Consider the following 23,272-nt stretch of genomic DNA (forward strand, 5'->3'; position numbering starts at 1 on the left):
GTTTATTTGAGCTAATGGTTTTTTAAGGGTTCAGTTTTGTTTGGGGGAATAAGTAAAGGAGGTGTATGGTGCAGAGTCAGCTTTGGGATTGGAATGAGGGCTAGCTTAGGCCCACGTTTAGGGCTACAGTAAGTGCTAAAGGTATTAAATATAGTGTTAGGGGCAGTGGTTAGTGGTTAGGATTAGATTTCAAAAACAGAGTTCGGGTTCAGATTAGGAATTAGGGCAGGTTTTAGTGATTAGTCTTGGGGATCAGTGTGAGTTTCCAGTTGGGAGTTAAGGTTAGGGTTACATTTATGATTAATACTGCAGGATACAGGTCCAGTTGGGATAATATCAGTGTCAGAGCTGGGGTCATATTTAGGGTTCAAGTTAGGGTTAAGGTAAAGTTTAGTGTTTAGGTTTTGACATTGGTTGAGTTTAATCTGTGTTTATAGAAGCAGAGTTAGGGATAGGATGAATGGTGGAGGACTATGGTTAGTTTTCATCTCTTTTGTTTTAGAGTGAGGGGTGGGATTAGGAATCAGAGTGGGTGATGTTGTCAGTGTTATTGTAGGGTATTGTCAGTGTTAGGGTAGGGGAGCATGAGTAATAGGTTTGGGGTTACTGCTCATTTATGCTTAGCTCATTGCTTAGTTTTAGTGTTATACTCAGAGTCTTAGGGTTATAAAGTTAGGGTTAGTGTTATGTTAGAGTTAGGATTATTTTCTAATAGGATGAATCTTTGGGGAGGGTTAGTTCCTGATAATTGTTGGGTTATATATAGGGGTCGGTGTACTGGGAAGATGAGGTTTATGCAGAAAAAGAACAGATGTGAAAAACAACAACAACAAAAAAATGAAACCATAAAAACAAAGAATTTTCCTGGATGTAAAGGATGTAGCATTCAGTTAAGGACATTATCCAACTGGATAGAAGAGCCATTCCAAGCCAAGTACTTTCTAAAAGAGATGAACTTCATATGTACATGAAATTTTAAAAACAGTAAATCAATGTGGAAACATTCCAAAAAGGAGTAAGAATCACAATGCAAATACCATAATTAGAAGTGCTGTAACGGCTGTATTGATATCAGTTGAAACAGAGTTAAAGAGAAAGACTGTGAGCATACGAAGTATTACATTTAGTAAAGAAGATCCACAGATATCAGTGGGTAAGATGTGCCACTTGATTCGAGGAAAAATGTGATATCATGTAGGAGAGCAACTCAATAAATGAAAAGCCTTTTTGGTAGCTAGATATTATTATGGAAAATGTCCTACATCTGTACTCCTGAGATAATATTGAAGCCTGCACAAATATTTTAGGAAAATATTCTTTTTGTCCTGTATGTTTTAAGAGTACTTTTGTACTGTATATAAAGGAAGCTCTAGAGGCAGAAATAGTTTACAGAATGAAAAGTACCATAATAATTTAAAGATGAAACGAGCAAAACTCTGAAAATTTAAACCTTTTTCAGAAATACACATTTGCAAAAAAAATGAGGTATGAGCAGCAGTGTGCAGAAAATGGTAGTGGTGAGCTTTTCTGTTGTGTCTTCTAGGACTTGGGCAGTAAGGAAGGTGCTATTGTTAAGTGACTCAGAGAAGCAGATATCAAGGAAAACAGTAAAACATGAGTAAGCACAAGGTTTCCCATAGCAGGAGGAGAGAGCCCCCCACCTGCTAGAGAATCCAACCCTTTCAGTTGGTTCAATTTTATGAGTGGAATGAGGTTTTGGGGAAGTTATTTTCCATTTAGATCAAACCTTGAAAACTGCTAAGATGTAGTCTTAAAAATCTGTGAGAATTTAAAGAATGTGATGGATGCCTGTGCTTTAGAGGACATAATGAAATGGGAACTAATTCACCCCCGTGACCATCTCAGTGATGGCATCAGGAATTTGAGCACATTATCATTGGTATCCAAACCATATAGCATGATTTATTTGTTACACATTGCAGAACCTGGAATCAGGTAGCAGTGAGCCTGTGGAAAACCATCTGAGTTTACCTGATCATGGTTTTCCTTTAGATAAGGTGATGTTTGTTTAAGCCATTCAGATACAGTGATATTATCTATGATTGCAACTATGGGAGTGTCATGGTAGGGAAGTGAAATGTTCCATAAAACTAAAGGTTTTGTTGAGAGTCGATGGGGTTTTTGGAAAATGATCAGATAATCAAGGCAGCAAGAATAGGTGGATGTCATTATAGGCAGGTGATGGATAAAGGCAATAGCCTTATTGGGTCATGGGGGTGAACATGAGGCATATATGTGTTCCCCGAATTTTTCCTGTCTGACTCCTGGACTCTTCTTTGGTGCCTGGTTGCCATGCTGAGACACTTTCCTCTTCCTGGCCTTTTCTGCTCTTTCTGACTTCCTGCAGGTCTAAAGTGAGAAAAGGTAGGCCATGGACTGCAACCTGTGGATTGTGAACCAAAATAAGCTTTTTGTCTTTCAAATTGTTTATGTCAGGTTCTCACACAACTAGTGACATTTTAAAATCTAAGGAAATTTTATGCAATTTGTACTTGTGAAAAATAATAGCATTTTATTTTTTAACTTGAATTAGAAATATTATTACAGATATTTAATAGAGTGACACTCTATTTATATTTAGATTAATCTATCTTTTATTCATGTTAGCATTAAATTGTGTTTATACCTTTGAAAATGACTGTATGCATGTTTTTCAATGAATTCTAGTTTTATGCAGCTCACTCAGTTTTCTCATATAAGACATAACTATCACATGTAATTCTTGTTGATTTATGTTTTCATCAGTAAAATATTCTATAAATATGCAGAAATTTTTGCAAATCTTTCTAACATACTACCCAATATCTTATTTTTTCATTTTGTTTTGACCTTTTTGTTAATTCATTTAGCAATAAAATATTCTCTCATTTGGATGAATGCATAAACCTGTTAGAAGTTTTTATAATAGGGTTAGTTCTTCTTTAGTTCATCCATGTGTATACAGATCTGGGTTTGGGTTACTACTGAGGGCAGTAAATCGGTGTCACTGGAAACATTTAAATCAGAGCTAAACAACCAGGCCATTGGGATTTTATATGTAGAAGTAAATGAGGATTTTGTTCAGGGAGATTCTCAAAGATCCTTCTCCTGCCCACAGTTCTGGTGAATGTGATGGCTGTGTGGCTTCTCCAGGTGTCCATGCACTGTAGAAGAAGAGCTGAGCTTCCTAGGAATGCTGCGTTCCGCTTCTCCAAAGACCCCACTGTTCTGCTGTCATTCATCATATGCTATCAGGTGTTGGTTGGAGCTGGTTGGGCATTTATCCAGGTATTGGTGAGTAAGAGTGGTTTTGAGTGCTCCTTCTACTTGTGTAAAACATATAAACATAAATGTAGATCATGTAAACAATTAATTATCATATGTCAGGAGAGAGAAGAAAATGAATGACTCAGAGATCTCAAAGTGTAATACATTTTATGCACCAGTAGAAGATGTAAAACGTTCATTGCAGAGGGGCAGAAATATAAGAATAGGGAATGAAAAAGTAATTTTTAAAAGACCAAGGATAACTCAGCATTTATTATATTGTATAATTCATCTAGTTATTTAAATGCATTACATAAATTCATTCTCTCAGCAACTCTGAAAAGCCGCTATGCATCATTAACTCTTTCTTACATCTGAAAACAACACTGGATATGTAGTAAGTTCCATGAAGTCAACAGCCATTGAGTAGCAGACCTGGGTCTGACTTACAGGGTCCATTTCACTTTGTTGCCTTCTGCATATATTTGATTTGGTAAAAGGAAATTCAAATTTCATGCAATTTTCTTTTTCCCATTCTGTCTGTTATGGCCAGGGAAATAGCCTTTTAGTTTCTCTGATCTTTGAAGGCTTGGAAGTGAACAATGTAGATATTTCTTAGGTAATTCTGTTGCATAACTGAGCAGCTATAGCTCAACTCAGTCCACAATTAAGAGTCATGGATCCACTAGGGAGGGAAAGAGAAAGCACTGTACAACTCAGGGGTTACACAGCAGGAGCATATGTGTGTGTCTTTTCATTGGTTGGATGAATATGTACTGAATTGCACGAGTGAGTGTAATCAGTGTAAACAAACAAAGTCAAACCCAGACAAAACAAAACCCAAGGAAACAGCATCTGCTCCCTAAACTTCCAGAGAGAAAAGGTGCATCTGCCTAAATTGGTTTACTGCTTGTTTTTTTCTTAGGGTTGCAGCCATTTGTCAAAGATATTCCCCTAAATCCAGGGATTTAAAAGTGGTGAAAGTCTTGTATCTTGGTTTGAATTTCCACATAGAATATAATCAATCACAGCAAAGAATGGGATCCCAGTAATACAAAACTTATCCCAGGAGTTTATTAAATACTTATATTAGCTACTGTTCAGTTCTTTCTCCTGCTGTGAATGTGCAGATCATTTCATACATTAGGGCAATCAGGAAACAGAATGAAGATAATTGCAGGGGGAAAATTATTGGAAGAATTTATTTCTGATAAAGAAATTATATCCATAATACACAAAGAAATTTAAAAACTCAATAATAAGAAAAGAAATCATGAAATCAAAATCCATTCTTTTTTTTTTTTTGGTACTGTGATTAAACTCATGCCTGCATGCTTGCAAGGGCAGGCACTTATGCCATTGAGCTACGTCCTAGGCCCGAAACCATGCAATCAAGAACAGGTTTGAGATATGTGGTGAAGGAGGTGTATGAGCACCAAGTAGATGCATTAAAGTTTCAGATGAACGTATACTCATAACTTCAAAGATATTCAATGCTTATCTCATGGCACTGATGCATTGCAGATTATCTCTAACCTCCTGGGAAAAACGATTTCATTTCCACAGTACATCACTCACTAAGGCCCTGCGATGAAATCCAAAGTCAGGGTTTGAGTAAGAGAAAAAAGAAAAAAACCTTAATATTTGCAGTTTTGTGTAGCTAATGTTCTTCCTGGCTGACATCTGAAGAAACGGCAGAATGTTGAGAAAGTGTGTAGGAACAATTGTGTGTAACAGAGTTATTTAACGGGGCCAGCAAAATATTTTTTTGGTGGAAATAAAAACATAAGAAAGCATTGCAGGTTTCTGTGGCTTGAGTTTTCAAGTCTATACGGAAGGAATAGGAGAGCCAGAGCATGTTTGACAGTGACAGAGAAATAGCATGCAGCTACTGACAAGCAAAAGAAAAACACACACACACATGATTTTCAGTTTGCAGTTGCCAGCGATGGATGAAGTGAGTGTTAAATGTCCATGAATCAAGGGATAAATTGCTGGTAAAAGGAACAGGAGAATGATGCACAGCTCAGGATTCTCTTTGAATCCCTCAGTCTGAATACAGTAACTTCCCTGATACTCTTTATGGTGAAATCTCAGAGAACAAAATGGAAGATAGCCAAAACTTACAGTTTATCCTTTCATCAAATTGTGATGACCACCGTGATCGTCAAGGGTATGAACAATGTCCATGTGTATTTGTGTGTGTACGGTGTGTGTGTGTGTGTGTGTGTGTGTGTGTGTGTGTGTGTGTGCAGGGTGTGTGTACATGTGTGTATTCTAGCATATGGATTTTATGAAATTCCTTTCCTCTTCATAAAATAGAATGAACCAAATGTTGAACGTGGCAAACATTTATCTTCTAGTGTTAGACTCCTGCTTGTCCTTCCTTCAGGTTATCTTCACCGTCAGGAGAAGGAACACACAGGCACAACTAGGAGACCCATGTCTACCTCTGCAAATGTAAGTTCAGTATTTTTTCTGCTTTGTGTTTGCCAGAAGACAGTTGGTGCTTACTTCCTATGCATGACTTTCTTTCCTTGTGACTGGGACAAAGCAGTTGACAGCAGAGAAGTGGTAAAGTTTGCTATGTTTCACAGTGTCAGTCCCTGGTGAGCTGGTTGCAAGCTAGAAACAGGGTAATGGAGGGCATCGTGGAAGAAAGGCTGCTCTCCTCATGAAGACCAGGAAGCAGGGGGAGAAGGGAGGAGCCAGAGAGAGACATCCATTCCCCCAGGTTCATGGGCCCAGTGGTCAGGCTCCTAGCTATAAGTATCTCTGTGATTTCCTCACATTCTAAAAGCCCAGCCTATAAGTGTAAGAGATGTTAAGAGGGTATTCCAGATCTCAACCATTATTATTCAAAGATTAACTAAAGTACAGGTTACATAGATGAAGTGACCATATTTGTGTGAATTTACTAGACTGTGTTAATTTGATACATGCATGTGGATAGCTATTAACTCAGCTGTGATAGCATATATATCAAAATACACCTTTATCATTCCTTTGCAGTATATAACTTGTAATCTCTTTCACTGTTTGATAAATGATATGGAATATGTGAAAAATAGTACTCAATTCCAATATTTGAACATTTTATTATTCTAATTTTATTGATTGAATTTATTTTTGTCTCTACTGCTAATTTTACTAGCTCCCTTTCTTAAATTCCGTGTGCTTCACAGTGCTAAAATACAATTCCATTTACTCTGAGGGTGTCACTTTACTTTTCACTTTTGTATTTTAGTTGGTTTTCTCTTATTCTTTCATATTGCATCAGTAAAGTGAGTTTTCCCCTTTAATAGGTGAATGCAATATGATTTTCTGAATTATTTTTAAAATATATATTAGGTAACATTATTATACATCTGAAATGTTAATTTCATATTCTACTCTGGCCTATTCCACTTCTCATCACTTCTCATTTTTATTCTCTGTGTCATTAATCTAGCGCATCCAGTATGTCCTATGATTCTGATACTATAACTTGTGATTCATCTTAAATTGAGAATTTCAGTTGAATTTTTTTCAGTTGTATTTCTAATAAGTCTATTTGTGCATTGACTTCTAGGAATTCTTAGTTTATTTTCCCTAATTCTCTTTTTCTACTGCAGCAGTGTATCATATGTTGCATAATGATTTCCTCTTGGAATCATTCAGTTCTCTATTGTATCTTATTTGACCTCATTAAATAATAAATTATTTGATTAATTCAGCTCCTTATTTGTATCATCTTTAATGTAATTGATTGTTTTCAGTATTCTGGTTTCAAATTCTTTGATATTTCAATTGTGATATCAGTAGAATTGGTTTTAGAGAACTGCAAATATTGGGAATCTGTTTTCTTGGCTTTCTGATGAATCTAGTGTGTGTGAGTTTATGTGTCTGTGAGAGACAGACAGAGAGAGAGACAGAGAGACAGAGAGAGAGACAGAGAGACAGAGACAGAGACAGAGACAGAGAAAGAATGTGTGTGAGTGTAATATGTTGAAGTTTGAGGATCACTGGGGTTGGAGAGTGAAAGACCTATTGTGCATAAACCTTTTGAGGAAGTGCCTTATTCATTGTGATGTTTCTTAGGCTGTCAGGGTCCCAGCAGGAAACAATGCAGTCAACCCTTTGTTCTCCAATTTGGCACTAGATTGAGCTCTTAGCACTGTTTCTGAGGACAGAGTAACCACCAAGTATATCGGTATCTGAAAAATAATCCATAAATTCACGTGTAATTTAAAACTTCTTTGAAATATTCTCCAAGTGTTTCATTCCTCAGGAACTGACAGAGGAAGTAATAATTTGGGACCTACTAGGGGAGCAGTAGGCTTTAATGAGAATATTCTTGTATAACAGAAATGAGGGATGGAGTATGTGAGAGACTATGAAAAGAGAAGGAACAAACAAGGGAAGTGAATTTGAATGAAATGTGAGAAAAACATAATGAGATTATCCCAGTGAATGAGCAAGCAGGTGCATGTGTCTGACAGGCTGGCAGGCAGAGGAAAGGGGTCTGTAGGCAGACAAAGGCCTCTTCAGGTTTCCTGGCTAATCCTGACAGGAGCCAGGTAAAGCTTTATTGGAGGGAACATTAAGAGTAAGGCGGGGCTGAAATACAGAGCAGTAGTTAGAGTCAAACTTGGGCAGATGCAGAAACCAGGCAGCCTGCCACTGAGAGAGCTCACCTTACTCTGAAAGCCTTCTCTTGTCACCGTCAAATACATATGAGAATAAATAATGTAATCATGTTGTTCAACTACATGCACTCTTGTTAGTGTTTATCTAACAGCATCATCAGTCATTTGAATAAGAGTTATAGTTGATATAGTAAACACCATTCATGAATATGTGAGCATTTACCCTAGGTATAGGAAGTTATGAAAAGTACTCCGTATAATACTGGAAATACACTCGCATGCACACACACACACACATACACACACACACACACACACACACACACACACACGTATCCACACAGAAAATGTGATACTTAGAATCCTGCAAGAGGATCAGCAATCCTACAAGTGGTACTTCAGAGTAGGAAGTAATTGTGAACTTGAAAAAGAAACAACAAACCGCTAATGAGAAATAACATTAAGAAAAAGGAATGAACAGAAGTCTAGAGTAACTTCAGGACACTATGAAGTAATCTGAGAAAACTGAGCCATCAACAGTTAATACTGATTTCGCAATAAGAAACTGAAGAAGCCATTGGCTATGCAGTTCAAAGCATCCTGGGAAGGACAGCTCTAGAAGAGTCCTCAGTATGTGCACAGAAGGAATACTAAATGCAAAAATTTTAAATTCAGTGTGAAAACACTGCATAATAATAACTTTAAAGTACTAAAGAAAACTTATACTATTGCAATTATAACTTTCAGCCACATATAATAATAACATTTATGAGAAAATAAAGAATTGGGGAAGATTGATTTATATTATGCAAAGTTTCTCATGCAGGAGGTTGTTCAATAAGGGTTGACCTATATAGTCCATGTTTACTGTTTTCCATCACCTGAGTTCAATCTCCAACACCAAAAGAGAAGTTATTTCATATATCATTATGAATACATGAAATTATTTCATATATTAAAGTGACCTTAATATATCATGAATTTTAAAATAAAAGGTCATTACTGCATGAAAAAAGCAAATATATCAAGAATAAAGATATCACCAAATCTTCAAAAAACTTAAAATGGAAAGTAAAATATAGTTTCCTGTTAATGAGTTTGATGATGAAAAAGCAAAATTCTTTAAAGGTACATTAGAAAAAGAGAGATAATAAGAGTAATTGCCTACTTCATAAGTGCAGTAATTTTATGAGAATTATTCATAGGAATGAAATATTAGTAGTAGTTTTTCCTTTGTAAAGCAAATTCTCACCTACCCTTCCCACTGGAATGATGGACAACAGATTGCATGCACTCTCTTTTCATGTGAAAGATGCTAATAAGAGTATTTAAGAAGAAAAAGATAGGGCATCCTGGGCACTGAATTACTTGCCCAAAGCAGGCAAATTGAAAATAACCTGAGCAATAGGATAAGTATGAAGCAGCAGGAAAACCAGTGACAGCCATCAACGCTGTTTTATGTCAGACGAGTCTATTTCTGAAAATTATATTGTGCTAGGAAAGCTGTTTGCTGGTGTGATTAGCCTGCCTGTAATCAGGAACCATCTGATAAGTGTTCTCTCCACTGACCTCTGTTTTAGTAAATGTAACGGCAGTATTACTTTCTACTCATTAATTATTCGGATGCAAAAACGTGTTCATAATTTGTTGCACAGCATTGTAGTTTTTTAAAAAATCATATTGTATTTCATAGCACATTGACCTTACAGCAAGAGAGACAGCATGATATCTTCAATTATTTCAGAAATAATTTCCATTTTGTGATATGTGTAGTGATATAAGAAATGAGTGGGCAAAAGGAAATAGTTCAGATGTTCCTTCTAGCCAGTAGATTGTATTATGCTTACTTACTAACATGATATAAATGCTTTGTACCCTGTGTAATAAAGGACATAACATATACCTAATTTATTTAGAATTATAAAGTTTCCTGAATTTATATATTATTTGCAATGTCAGATTCTATTGATGTGTTTCATACCCAAAACCAACAGCAAACTTTCAAACTCATACACATACATAAAAATGAATGTAAGAGTGCTGGGGTGTAGCTCAGGGGCACAAGTGCCTGCCTGTCAAGTGTGAGCTCTTGAGTTTGATTTCCAGTACCAAAAAAAAAATCATGTAAGGAAGAAATCACATGTAGTAAACATAACTGAAAAAAGACAACAGCATGTAAATGTATGAAACTGAAGACTTTTATGTTTTGAGAGATGAGCCCGAACATTTTAAATAATACATACATACATATTAAATTATTAATTAAATTGCAAAGAAAAACAACTAGAAATATGTACAAAGATAGCATTCATAAAATGTAGATACAAACAAATAATAAATGATAATTTTCTATAACATTCATGTAGAACAGTGTGTGATTTTGTCACTAACTCAGAAATATGAGCAATACAATAGAATGTAAAATATACAAATGAATTCATCAAAAGTTTTGAATTAGTAAAAGACTGATAAACGTCAGTCCAAATAGAGTTTTTGTATTTTACTTTGGATATGCAAAGTACAAATATAAAGTGTATTCAATATTAAGACATACTAGCTTCCTAAACTTAACAGTTTAATTTAATTTAATATTTAACTAATATTTAACTAATTTAATATTTAACTTTATTTAGAATGCAAAGTGGATAACTTCTTATCTTTTTTAAAACTTTGTAGGTTTTGTGTTTATACATTAACAAAACAGTGCTATTGCCCTACACGTTTGACATCAATCTTCTGCCATATTCTGTCATTCCAAAGTGTGGGTGAGGTGATCACTCAAAGCGAGAGACCTGCTCCTGTCCACACTCTGGCAGGAGCTCATATGCAGATCTCATGGAGTGCTGAGGCCACCTGCACATGCTGGTCTGGGCAGTCAGTTGCCTCTAAGATTTATGATTGTTTCTTGGCAGTGAGTGTGTTGCTGGCATGCTTGGATCGGGGTTCCCGAAGAAGGGACACCTTGTAGCTGCAGGACAGAGAGGCATTTTTTAGTCTCCCAAGAGCCCTGCCTTGAGTCTGCCCAGCAATGCCTGCCCAGCAGCCCAAGTCCTGTTATCACAGGCAGCAGTCACCAAGCAGCATGGTCTGTGGACAGCAGTGGCGCCATGGGCCTGGGCTGTCTGCAGCAGTCCAGGAAGGAGAACCCCCAACCCTGGGCTTTCCCACAATAGCTGGCTGGTCCTCACCTTTCATTGTCAGTCAGCCACTTTTTTGAGTTAAACCAGTTTTGAAAATTTTCCTTTGGCTTGAAGTTGTATTTTCTGGCTGCTACCTGGCAAAGTTGAATCTCCTGAAGGACTGTCATTTCCTGGGGCAAGAGGGGCAGGCAGCATACTGAGAGGGCTTGCACTGGCAATGAGGTGGGGGCCTTGCCCAGAGAAGGGAGAGTTAAGGACTGGTCTACAGGGCTTTCTGTTTAGTAGTCCCCTCTGCTTCTCTATCTCTTCCAAACCCAAGCTGTTGTGAGTTGGGTTGAAACAGCCCCATGTCCAGGTAGTTACACATGTGTCCAGTGTCTTAGGCACATACTCCATCAGGATGGTTTTCATCTTTTCTGTGCAAAAACCCCTCCTACTAAAACCAAGATGCAGAGGGCTGGGGCTAAAGAGTGTTCAGCCCATGGGGTCTCTGAATTCTGCCTCCCTCCCTCCAGGAACTTTAGGACACAGTGGCTTACTTTCTTTTTTTTCTCAAAGTTCATCAAATTATCCTGCAAAAAAGATAGCAGATATTCATGAGAAGGACTGGAACGTGAATAGCCCATCCCTACCTGTGGCCATTGTGCATTGTGCCTAGGCCCATGGGGGTCAAGAGTGCATAGAAATGGATGAGGACCCAGGTCAGGTTTGGGCTCTGGAGAGGACATACATGAGAGCTGAGGCTGAGGGACTTAAACCCAAAAACCTGTTGAGAGCAGACTGGAAAACTAGGGCCTAAGAAAGGAAAGAATACTAGCCATATGGACTTTGGGGAACCTATATCTCTACCCTCCCTTGCTCATCAGCTGAGGGAGAGACTGAGTTCAGCTCAGCCAAGGCCCTATGCAGCTTTGTGGCAGGGCTTAGGGTTTGGATAAGAGAGACTCAGGGTCATTTCAGAGGGTCCTTCACTCGTGGGCATGATGGACTTGGTGCCAACAGCACACAGGGCCAGGTGTAAGGATCTGACAAGAGTAGGTTCGCTGGGGACTAAGGGTTAATGCCAGGAGCCTTTTGTTTCAAGTCCAGTGATCCTGTTCCCACACTTGATACCCCAAGGATCACTCACATCCACATACTCCTCCATTGCAGTGTCCATCATCACCAAGTCAGTCAGGAGTGTGCCAAGGAAGGGGACCAGGCCCTGTGCCATTGGGAGGTAGTGATGATGAGTCCCCACTCCCAGGTCCCACTCGAGGCCTATAAGGTCCCCTGACATTTGATGCACCTCTCTCCTGTCCCTCTCTGGGACACTCACCTACTTTCCTTCAATTCTCTCACTTCTGACTCTTTTCTTATGACATTAAATATCCCTAATAACCTCCATGGCAATTGTTTTTCTTCTTGGATACCAAAACTAGGGTGTTTGCAAAAGACATATTCTGAAGCCTTTTGTAGGTTTGACCTTGGGACAGGGCCTTACTAAAGCACTGAGTTGCCAGGCTGGGCTTGAAGATGTGATCCTTCTACCCCATCTTCCCAGAGTGCCATGAATAACGTCACAGCCCACCATGCATAGATTAAGTGGTAAAAATTGACTTGTATCCCATGGGCCCATATCTGCTCTAAGCAAAGACCCTCTGGGGCTTGGCTCAGGCTGGATGGTCTGGAGGGTCTCCTGCCCTGAGAGCCCTCACACCCACCCTAGCACAGCTCACTCACCTTCTTCTTCTTCCACTGCCTCATCTGGGCTCTCTGAGGGTTGGTCTCCAGGGTGGCCTTCTTGGAGAGCCCCACCTGCCAGGGTCAGGCAGGGTTAGTGACATTTTTCTCTCCTTACAGCCCTGTCCCTCCAAGCAATGCCCTACAGGCCAGTCTCCGGTCAGCTGGTAAAACATCTGTTACCCTCTCAGTCTACTTCTAGATTCAATCCCAGCTTCCATGACTGCTTGGAAAGTCACCCTTGGCATGTGGCCTGGAAATTCTAAACCTGCTCCCCCGTCTCAACATACACCTGCCTCATAGCCTCTCAAAGCACTCAGCTTGTATAATTATCATTGCTCTTAATGTCACCTTTCTGAGGAGGATCCAGGAGGAAGCACATGAACTTGCACTCATTGCCACAGTGTGCTCCCTGCACTAAGCTCTCAAGTTTCCTCTCTCCAAATGAGGAGTCAGGTTCAAGCAGGCCAGTGACTTTCCCAGGACACTATGAGGGCAGCCAGCTGTTCCTGCCAGCTCAAATAAAATCTCAGCTGCTTTTACCATATATTCCAGCAGCACCCCTAATCACCATCCTATCCTCTGAGCTCCTGGAGTGTGTCCAGGTACCCTGCCATGCCCATGCAGAGTGGAAGAGTCAGTGACCTATCATGTGTGAGAAACTCCTTCCTGGCCCAGGCCCCTCAACCTATGGACAAACAGCTAGATCAGAGGTGACATCCAACTTCATCTGGTCCTAGGAATCTGCCAAGGGAGATCTTCTGACACGGTCTCTGAACATCCATTTAGAATGTGGTCTCCTCAAGTGTCATCTATGAAGGACAGGGCAAGGAATTCCCTGGGAAGTAGAGTCTGAGCTCTGCTCACTAAGGATCCGCTATTGAATATGTGAGACCTCAAGTTATTTCTCAGTCATCAGGAGTCAGTGCTGCTGCCAGCTGGGCTCTGAAGTAGAAATCTGAAGACCCATCAGTTCAGGCACAGGGGCAGAGAGAGAAACGACAGCGCACCCATGAATCAGTCCCAGCTGCACCCAGTGGGACATGAGCTAAGCTTCCCTTTGTCCACTCATTTCCTAGCATGGTAGCCAGCGACTTGCTGATTCTACCAGTCCACCAACCCTTCCTGCTCACTTAGCCTTTCTGAGAGCCCAGAAGCTTACCAAAACTAGAATTTCATGTGCCCAAAGCCTCCAGCCTCACCAAGGACAAATCGAGCTGCCTTCCTGTGATTCCCAAAGATACAACTGGAATTTCTCAAATTATCAATGAGGAAAAGACAAAGAAATGATAAAACAAATGAGAAATCCATATCTGCCCCCGAACCTCTTCCAAAATTGCTCCTTTCTCTCTTTGAAATGCTTTTAGCCCAGATCCCCTTCTCTACCTTAAGAAGCAGATTCCTGTTCTCTGCAGTGTCTTTTGTGCACAGGTCTGTGAAAAGTTTTGATGTTTTCCTGTTTGAGAGAGAAACCATAAGGAGGAACTGCAGAATAACAGCAGGCATGTGAGTTCAAATTCTTTTCACTTGAGAACCAAAGGAAACCAACTACCTGGATGTGCATTTCTAACTAAGTTCATATAAAACCTATGCAAGCCCAAGGACTGGGATAGGAGCTCTCATTTGATCATCCTGTCCCTCACATTTTAGCTGACCATAGAGTTGTCTGTTTTGACAGTTATGGTTTCAACTGGACAAAGAGTTCAACTGCTGCTTAGTGATCACTTGAAGAAAGACTTTTTATGAACAATTGTGCATTACATTAAGGAACTTGAATCCTGAGAAGGAAACCCTAGCATCAAAGCAGAGAGGGTTAGATATCCCACTTACAAGGTGACTCCTACCCTTAGTGCCCCAGATCTTTCCAGGGCCATGCAGAGGGCAGAAGGTAGATCTAGTCTACCGTATCTGTCACTTATCTACTGCGGTTTCCTTATGAAGATTGGCAGACCCACCTGGACACTTCTCCCCACGTCTCGCTCAAACGATGTATGGGTGCAGTCTGCAGAGCAGAGATGATGGCATGCAGTGAGGAGAAGTTCCTCAGTTTCAGACACTCCTAGGAAGGCAAACAACACAGTCATTTCATGTGGGCTTGGGGCAGCTGGAGATCAGCCTGTTGCAGTTTCAGCTGTGTCAGATGGTTTAACCCTTCTCAGTGAGACGATGCCCAGGGTTCCCCACAAGCAACTAACTGAGTGCCAGAATGAAAGTCACTAGGGCTCAAGTTACATAACTGTCATTGGTAACAATTTTAGTGAAAGTCAAAGAAGAAGCTGAGATAGGATGATCACACCCTTCATGCCACATGACATGTGAGTCTAGATCAGGCAGGACCCATGTCAGGCAGGACCAAAGGATTGTACATCTCAGAAAAATCTTTTAAACCTAAGATCTGTTGAATGAGGGGCAGATCGTAGATCTCCAGAGAAATTGTCAGTGCCCTGTCACAGCTTACCCTGGCCACCTTTATCCAGTGCTCCACGGTTTTGGCTCTGTCTGTGGCCCGCATGCCAGGGACACCAAGGCAGGTGGTGATGACACAGTTGGCCACCTGGTTAAACTGGGCGATGGTGGCCCGAACGGTGGGTGCCAGGTGTTCATTTCCCTTTTTATTTCGCTGTGTCCAGATGGAGCCCAGGCAGTCACAGGGCACTACCTTCTTGAACAGCTCCTGTGGACAAATGTCACATGGGCCTAGTCAACCCCAGCTAGAGTTGGCAGTTTCAGCTGGTGACAGGCAGGTGGCTGAGGTCTGAGTTAGACATCATGAGCTCGAGATAAGGACAGAGTTTTGTTCTCTCCCCACTTTTGGAGGCCAACTGAGGAAGACCCAGGACCCAGCAATGATGCGAAAATGAGTTCGAATTCCTCCTTGACCATCCTCAAATTTCCAGCAATAGAAGGTTGTCAGTCCTGTTAGTTCTGAGATTATTTTTTCTTTTCCTAAACTCGTCTGCCCTCTGCTCCTATGTTCACTTGAATGCAAATTTCCTGTGACAACTATGACTAGAGGATGTGTCTGGCTGTCTGATGTAGAAGGTAGTGTACTTCAAATGCCTGCCAAGTGGTAATTGTGGCCATGTGTTCTGGGAAGATGGCTATGTGATGCATACCCCTACGTACATCTGTGTGAACACCCTATTTTGTCATGAGGGCCTGATCTCTGTCCTGCTTCCATTTTTCCAGTCTTAGTTGGACTTCACAATCACTTTGTGAAGCTGCTGTCCTCAGGGCCTCATCTCCATTGCCTTCATCCACATGAGGACAGGAGTAGCTTAGGGGCTAAGGATCAGTAAGGCGTCACAGAACATAGGACATGGAACTGTGGTCTCTCATCGATCCATGTAATCTGGTCAAGGAAAGGTTTGACTGAGATGAGCATGCAGGAGAAGAGGCTGCCCCTACCCTGCCCACTGAGCTCAGCTGCTCACCGCATCCATCCGCGTCAGTTGTTGAGCTACTTTCTTAGGAGAGAGGGCTAAGAGCACCTCCTGCATGGACCCGTCCTCCATTTCAGAAGACAGGCAGGAGGGCTCTACAGCTGGCTTCTGTTGCTCTGCTCTCTCCAGCAGAGGCTTTGACTCTACTGCTGGCTCTGTCTGCAAAGCAGGTTCATGTCGCGGGTGACATGGAGCAGGAGCTAGAAGGGGGAAAGCTTAGCAAGTTAGTCACCTATCAAATGCATAAAAGACACAGCTACTCTTTTGGGAATTCCAATGCCCAGTTGAAACCCATTTACAGTCTTCCAGACTGTGTTGTTTGTGCCTCACCATCTGTTAAATCAGGCTCCAGGTGTGCTCCACGTGACTTTGCCTGCATGCAGACCTCTGAAACTGTGAGTTTCGGAATGTACGGTGGATGGTACCATTCGGGCCAGTTTTCAAACATGGAAGAAATTGTGCTGGGGAGAAATGAATGAGCAGGAGTCAGAGGCTCAGAGTTGCCTGTTACCCTGTCTCTCCAAGACAAGCTTGTGTTTTGCCTGGTCCTGTCTCTCTGCCTTGAGGAAAGCCCAACCCACCCCCCAGCCCCCTGTGAATGTCCTAGCATTGCTGAGTCTGCCTACAAAGGCAAATTCTAATCCTATGAGTCTCTACTTCATTACAATCATTCTTTCCGAAAGAAACAGTTGCAAAATTCCATGGATTTGATCTCCCAGGTTTGGGCTTCAAGCAAATTTGACAGCAGTCTGTGCATCCCAACTCCAGCCTGGCCCCTGGTTGCTCTGAGTAGGGATGGACATGTTGACATGGCGATCCAGCAGAAATGAAAGCTGCTTTACTCAAGATGAGCCTCCTAGGTACTGGCATTGAAGCTCATTCTCCACTCTCCTATTAAAGGACTCTAACAATTCCACCTACAGCACTATCTGACTCTTACTTCTGACAAGAAAAACCCAAAACCATGTCTCTACCATAGAATCAAAAAATATACCAGGGACTAGGGATTTAGCTCAGCCGCATAAGCGCCTGCCTTGCAAGTAGGCAGTCGTGAGTTCGATCTCAGGTACCGATAAAAAGGAAAAAGACCAATATATATATATATATATATATATATATATATATATATATATATATATATACCAGCACCAGGATTCTGTCACTGTCTCTATTACCAAAGTCCTCATATCCATCACTCATTTGTCACCACTCCCTCTGTTCTGAAATTCTTCCCAGTCCTGAGCTGTGTGTTGCAGCCTCTATATTATTGTGTGCAAACAGTAGAATTTGAGCTCAGCAATGGTTTTCTTGGATCCCAGCATTATGCTCTGTGTGCAGAAATGTCACTGGGTAATGTAACTGTTATATAGATGCAGGTTGAGTGAACGAAATCGCTATGTAACTTCTTTTGTATCAGTCATGCTTGGAGGCTCCCCTTTCTGCACCCAGTGGTCCCTTGTTTATTGTGTATCAGGAGAAACACAAGCTAGAAAAAGCCATAAATGTACTTCAGACGTGGAAATCCTGCCTGCTGTTACAAGTTTTTATGCATATTAATGGACATGGGATATGAGGCAGAGAACCTCTTCTCTGGAGACACAGAAAAATACAAACATGAATGAGGACAGCTTGTCCAGCACCCTTTCAGCAGGCCAAGGTAGACGGCACTGGCCTAACACATATTATGGTATGTATCCATACAAAAACCCTGTGAGGTTTGCTCCTTTCCTTTCCTAGTTTTCAGAGGAGCATAGAGAGGAGAGCTGCAGTTGCATTCCCGAAACAGTATGTGATGGTGTGTGTACTGTGCCTTGGCGGGTGCACTCACCTCCCGAAGAGCTTGTGCACAGAGTATGGAACGATGTCAAAGTCCCAGGAGGAGCAAAGAAAGTTGGTAAAGTATGAAATGGGTCTAATTAGGCTTGATGGTACCAAAAACCCAACCAACTTCTCCCATTGTTCTGACTGGAGAGTCTGCGCCCTGCAGGTCACTGCTTCCTTCAAAGTAGACTCAATGTTACCCTGGAGAAAACAAGGAGAAACATATAGCCAGGAGCAACAGCATGAGTCACCAGAAGATTGGGATCCAGAGTTCGGACAAGAAAGACTCAAACATTTATGTTTGTGAATGCAGCGGTGGTGGCGTGGGTGTGTGTTTCCATAGTGAAAACGATTCAAATATTTTCACTCAAAATTCAGAGTTAGGACCAGGGAATGCTAAACAAGTTGTGTCTTTAAGGTAGTCTCTGCTGTGGTTCAGCAGCCCCGGCCTTTATTGATAACTTACATGAAGAGCGTTGTCCAAAATATCCCTACTGTGGAGAGGAGAAAGTAAAAGGTTCTGTATGACAAGTGACTGTTGAGTGGCACACGTGTCAGGACTGAGAATCACCCATAGTGAGTAATGTGTAGACTTCCTCCTAAAATACTTGGAATGTGGGCTGCTGTTGATATAGACTGGAAGGTTCTGGAGTAACCAACTTCCCTCCACATTGATAAGGATGGTGCATGGGACAAAATTCTGGAAAAACTTTTTAACTGAAGCAGTACAGCTGGTTTGCCCTAGATTAGTTTAAGGGGAGCCCTGAGGATCAGTACTGCAACCTTATTTCCCTTCAAAGACACAGAGATTTTGAGATGCAGGGTGGCCTCTGAAGAAACCTTTCTGGGAAGCACTTTGACATGCAGTTTCTGGAACTGTTGTTAAAACTGCCACTTGTGTCATTGTATGTGACAGTGCTGGACACTAAACACCACCTACTAGGACACACAGAGTCACGTCCTGCTCACTGCACATGATTGAGAAGTGCCATCTGGTCCACTCATGGTAAAAAATTAGCTTCTGCCAGAATTTACCTTTCTTAATGGAATATTGTGCAGCCATGGGAGGCCACATCTGATATCTGCTATGGCTACAGGCATAGGTTTTTATTTTCTTTTTTTGGTACTGGGAATTGAGTGACATGTTCTTGATGTGACACTATTGAGAAATGTGCAGAGCAGCTTAGCAAAGTTTATATTTTTGTGAGTGTACATAACTCATTTGTTTGTGGAACCCTCCTGGTAAGAGTTTGGATGTGTAGAAGGCCCAGAAAGGTATTGGAGTTGATTGCACATGGGATACTTGGAGCAGTTAAGTAAACACTACATCAAACCAAGTTGTCCATATCTTGATTTAGAGGGAAATGATTCAGAACATACTTGCTCTGATTCTACAAATGCATGATATGAAACTTTATACCTATTTAAGTGAACAAGGGTTATAAGGAAGACCAGATTCCTTTGGCAATGGGACTACAGGTCATTTCTATGGTCAAGCCCTAAGCCATGACCCGGGGAAGTTATCTTTCTTTGATCTTAGTGCTGGTCAGCATGAGTTCTCACCTGTACAGACCCTTGTGTGCTCACTTGCACCCTAGACCAGCACTGGCCACTGTTGGAGTTTTCATGCTCCTGCTCTGGGTTGATGGAGACCGAGTTGCCACATGGTGTGCTGATGATCTGCACAGAGCTCTGCCAAGAGAGTACCTGACATTTGAGCCACAAGTTATCATTCACTCCTCCTGGCCATCCCCACACAGCCCCCTCATAGAAAAATCTCTCCACGTTAGGCGGCATAGGGCGGTATATGTATAATCTTGAGACAGAGAGGTGCGAGAGGACAGCTTGAATCAGTTGATTAACCTCCCATCAGATAAACTGATCCCCAATAATCCCGTAACTATAGACCTTCGATGCCTGTCATACTTCCAACCATGAAGTAGGAAATAGGAAGTGGACAGGTCAAAGTTGGGACACTTTAAATCTCCCCCTGTTTGGGTCAACCCCTGCACATCCCCCCAAATCCATTGGTGAATGACTGCCCTTAAGAGGCTGGCATTGGCATGGGGTTATCTCTCTTACTTGTCGGCTCCTCCTGAACATTAGCTTGAAACATCCACAGTGAGGTGGGAACCAAGATCTGAAAAGGCTCTGGTTCCTGTGCCTTTTGCGGCTAGAACTTTGGAAACCAGGAAAACAGCAAAAGCTCATCTTCTACTCTTGAATGTCTCCCTCCAAGTGATCAGGGCAGGAGATAGATTCAAAAGTGTGGAGGCTTGGTTACCAGAGTTCCAAGCCTTGTTGGGTTCTATCACCGAGGTCATGAGGTCATTTCTTCAAAATTCCATTACAGTTAGGATGAGGAAGGGGATGAATGTTAGGGTGAGGGAACAAGATGGCGTTTGGGTTGAGGTTTGTTGGGATGTAGTGGAGGTTTAACATGAGATTTGCACTGTGTTATGGCTGAGAATGAGAGATGAAGTGTTAGAAATTAGGTTCCAGGTTTTTGAAAAGTATTTCCTTCTTAGTACATCCTTGCAGTAGCTGTAGTTACACACAGTGGGGAGTAGGTGCACATTCACCGTAGAGTTGTTTTGTAATCCCCTTCCCTCTTCCTCTTCTAAATCCCTTTTGCTTGATTTCATTAATGTTATTAAACTCATCTCATGCATAAAACACACAGTGCTCACATTCACTTAGCAGATTAAATTCTTGCACATGGCATATCTTTATTCTCTTTATTTTCCGTTATGTGTAGATAGTACATTTTCTTTACACAGTCACCAGTGGATACACAGATGGCTTCCTTGATTTTGCTCTTAAGACCATGCTGCTATAAACCTTGGCTCTTTCTGTTACTCAGGATTTGGGTAGGGATTAGCATTGTAATTGAGTTTAGGGTTTGGGTTTAGGGAGATAAAGATCTAAGGGGGATGTGGGACATTTTCTTGTTATTGAGAATAAATAAGCAACAGTCCCAATTTATGAGGAGATGTTTATTTGAGCTAATGGTTTTTTAAGGGTTCAGTTTTGTTTGGGGGAATAAGTAAAGGAGGTGTATGGTGCAGAGTCAGCTTTGGGATTGGAATGAGGGCTAGCTTAGGCCCACGTTTAGGGCTACAGTAAGTGCTAAAGGTATTAAATATAGTGTTAGGGGCAGTGGTTAGTGGTTAGGATTAGATTTCAAAAACAGAGTTCGGGTTCAGATTAGGAATTAGGGCAGGTTTTAGTGATTAGTCTTGGGGATCAGTGTGAGTTTCCAGTTGGGAGTTAAGGTTAGGGTTACATTTATGATTAATACTGCAGGATACAGGTCCAGTTGGGATAATATCAGTGTCAGAGCTGGGGTCATATTTAGGGTTCAAGTTAGGGTTAAGGTAAAGTTTAGTGTTTAGGTTTTGACATTGGTTGAGTTTAATCTGTGTTTATAGAAGCAGATTTAGGGATAGGATGAATGGTGGAGGACTATGGTTAGTTTTCATCTCTTTTGTTTTAGAGTGAGGGGTGGGATTAGGAATCAGAGTGGGTGATGTTGTCAGTGTTATTGTAGGGTATTGTCAGTGTTAGGGTAGGGGAGCATGAGTAATAGGTTTGGGGTTACTGCTCATTTATGCTTAGCTCATTGCTTAGTTTTAGTGTTATAGTCAGAGTCTTAGGGTTATAAAGTTAGGGTTAGTGTTATGTTAGAGTTAGGATTATTTTCTAATAGGATGAATCTTTGGGGAGGGTTAGTTCCTGATAATTGTTGGGTTATATATAGGGGTCGGTGTACTGGGAAGATGAGGTTTATGCAGAAAAAGAACAGATGTGAAAAACAACAACAACAAAAAAATGAAACCATAAAAACAAAGAATTTTCCTGGATGTAAAGGATGTAGCATTCAGTTAAGGACATTATCCAACTGGATAGAAGAGCCATTCCAAGCCAAGTACTTTCTAAAAGAGATGAACTTCATATGTACATGAAAATTTAAAAACAGTAAATCAATGTGGAAACATTCCAAAAAGGAGTAAGAATCACAATGCAAATACCATAATTAGAAGTGCTGTAACGGCTGTATTGATATCAGTTGAAACAGAGTTAAAGAGAAAGACTGTGAGCATACGAAGTATTACATTTAGTAAAGAAGATCCACAGATATCAGTGGGTAAGATGTGCCACTTGATTCGAGGAAAAATGTGATATCATGTAGGAGAGCAACTCAATAAATGAAAAGCCTTTTTGGTAGCTAGATATTATTATGGAAAATGTCCTACATCTGTACTCCTGAGATAATATTGAAGCCTGCACAAATATTTTAGGAAAATATTCTTTTTGTCCTGTATGTTTTAAGAGTACTTTTATACTGTATATAAAGGAAGCTCTAGAGGCAGAAATAGTTTACAGAATGAAAAGTACCATAATAATTTAAAGATGAAACGAGCAAAACTCTGAAAATTTAAACCTTTTTCAGAAATACACATTTGCAAAAAAAATGAGGTATGAGCAGCAGTGTGCAGAAAATGGTAGTGGTGAGCTTTTCTGTTGTGTCTTCTAGGACTTGGGCAGTAAGGAAGGTGCTATTGTTAAGTGACTCAGAGAAGCAGATATCAAGGAAAACAGTAAAACATGAGTAAGCACAAGGTTTCCCATAGCAGGAGGAGAGAGCCCCCCACCTGCTAGAGAATCCAACCCTTTCAGTTGGTTCAATTTTATGAGTGGAATGAGGTTTTGGGGAAGTTATTTTCCATTTAGATCAAACCTTGAAAACTGCTAAGATGTAGTCTTAAAAATCTGTGAGAATTTAAAGAATGTGATGGATGCCTGTGCTTTAGAGGACATAATGAAATGGGAACTAATTCACCCCCGTGACCATCTCAGTGATGGCATCAGGAATTTGAGCACATTATCATTGGTATCCAAACCATATAGCATGATTTATTTGTTACACATTGCAGAACCTGCAATCAGGTAGCAGTGAGCCTGTGGAAAACCATCTGAGTTTACCTGATCATGGTTTTCCTTTAGATAAGGTGATGTTTGTTTAAGCCATTCAGATACAGTGATATTATCTATGATTGCAACTATGGGAGTGTCATGGTAGGGAAGTGAAATGTTCCATAAAACTAAAGGTTTTGTTGAGAGTCGATGGGGTTTTTGGAAAATGATCAGATAATCAAGGCAGCAAGAATAGGTGGATGTCATTATAGGCAGGTGATGGATAAAGGCAATAGCCTTATTGGGTCATGGGGGTGAACATGAGGCATATATG

The 23,272-nt window shown here is 40.8% G+C and overlaps 1 long non-coding RNA gene across 1 annotated transcript in view; it reads left to right on the forward strand.

Annotated features, from left to right (window-relative positions):
• LOC134475140 (uncharacterized) overlaps nucleotides 1–23,272 on the forward strand; it is a 60,618-nt gene that overhangs the window by 15,355 nt on the left and 21,991 nt on the right. Inside the window, exons 2-3 of the long non-coding RNA XR_010046106.1 lie at nucleotides 3,119–3,294; nucleotides 5,660–5,727. This is a non-coding gene — a long non-coding RNA (uncharacterized LOC134475140). The remainder of the gene's footprint in view (nucleotides 1–3,118; nucleotides 3,295–5,659; nucleotides 5,728–23,272) is intronic.

Source organism: Cavia porcellus, unplaced genomic scaffold, assembly GCF_034190915.1.
Source record: "Cavia porcellus strain 051 isolate PalLab524CR breed Dunkin Hartley unplaced genomic scaffold, mCavPor4.1 scaffold_136, whole genome shotgun sequence".
NCBI classification, from domain to species: Eukaryota; Metazoa; Chordata; class Mammalia; order Rodentia; family Caviidae; genus Cavia; species Cavia porcellus.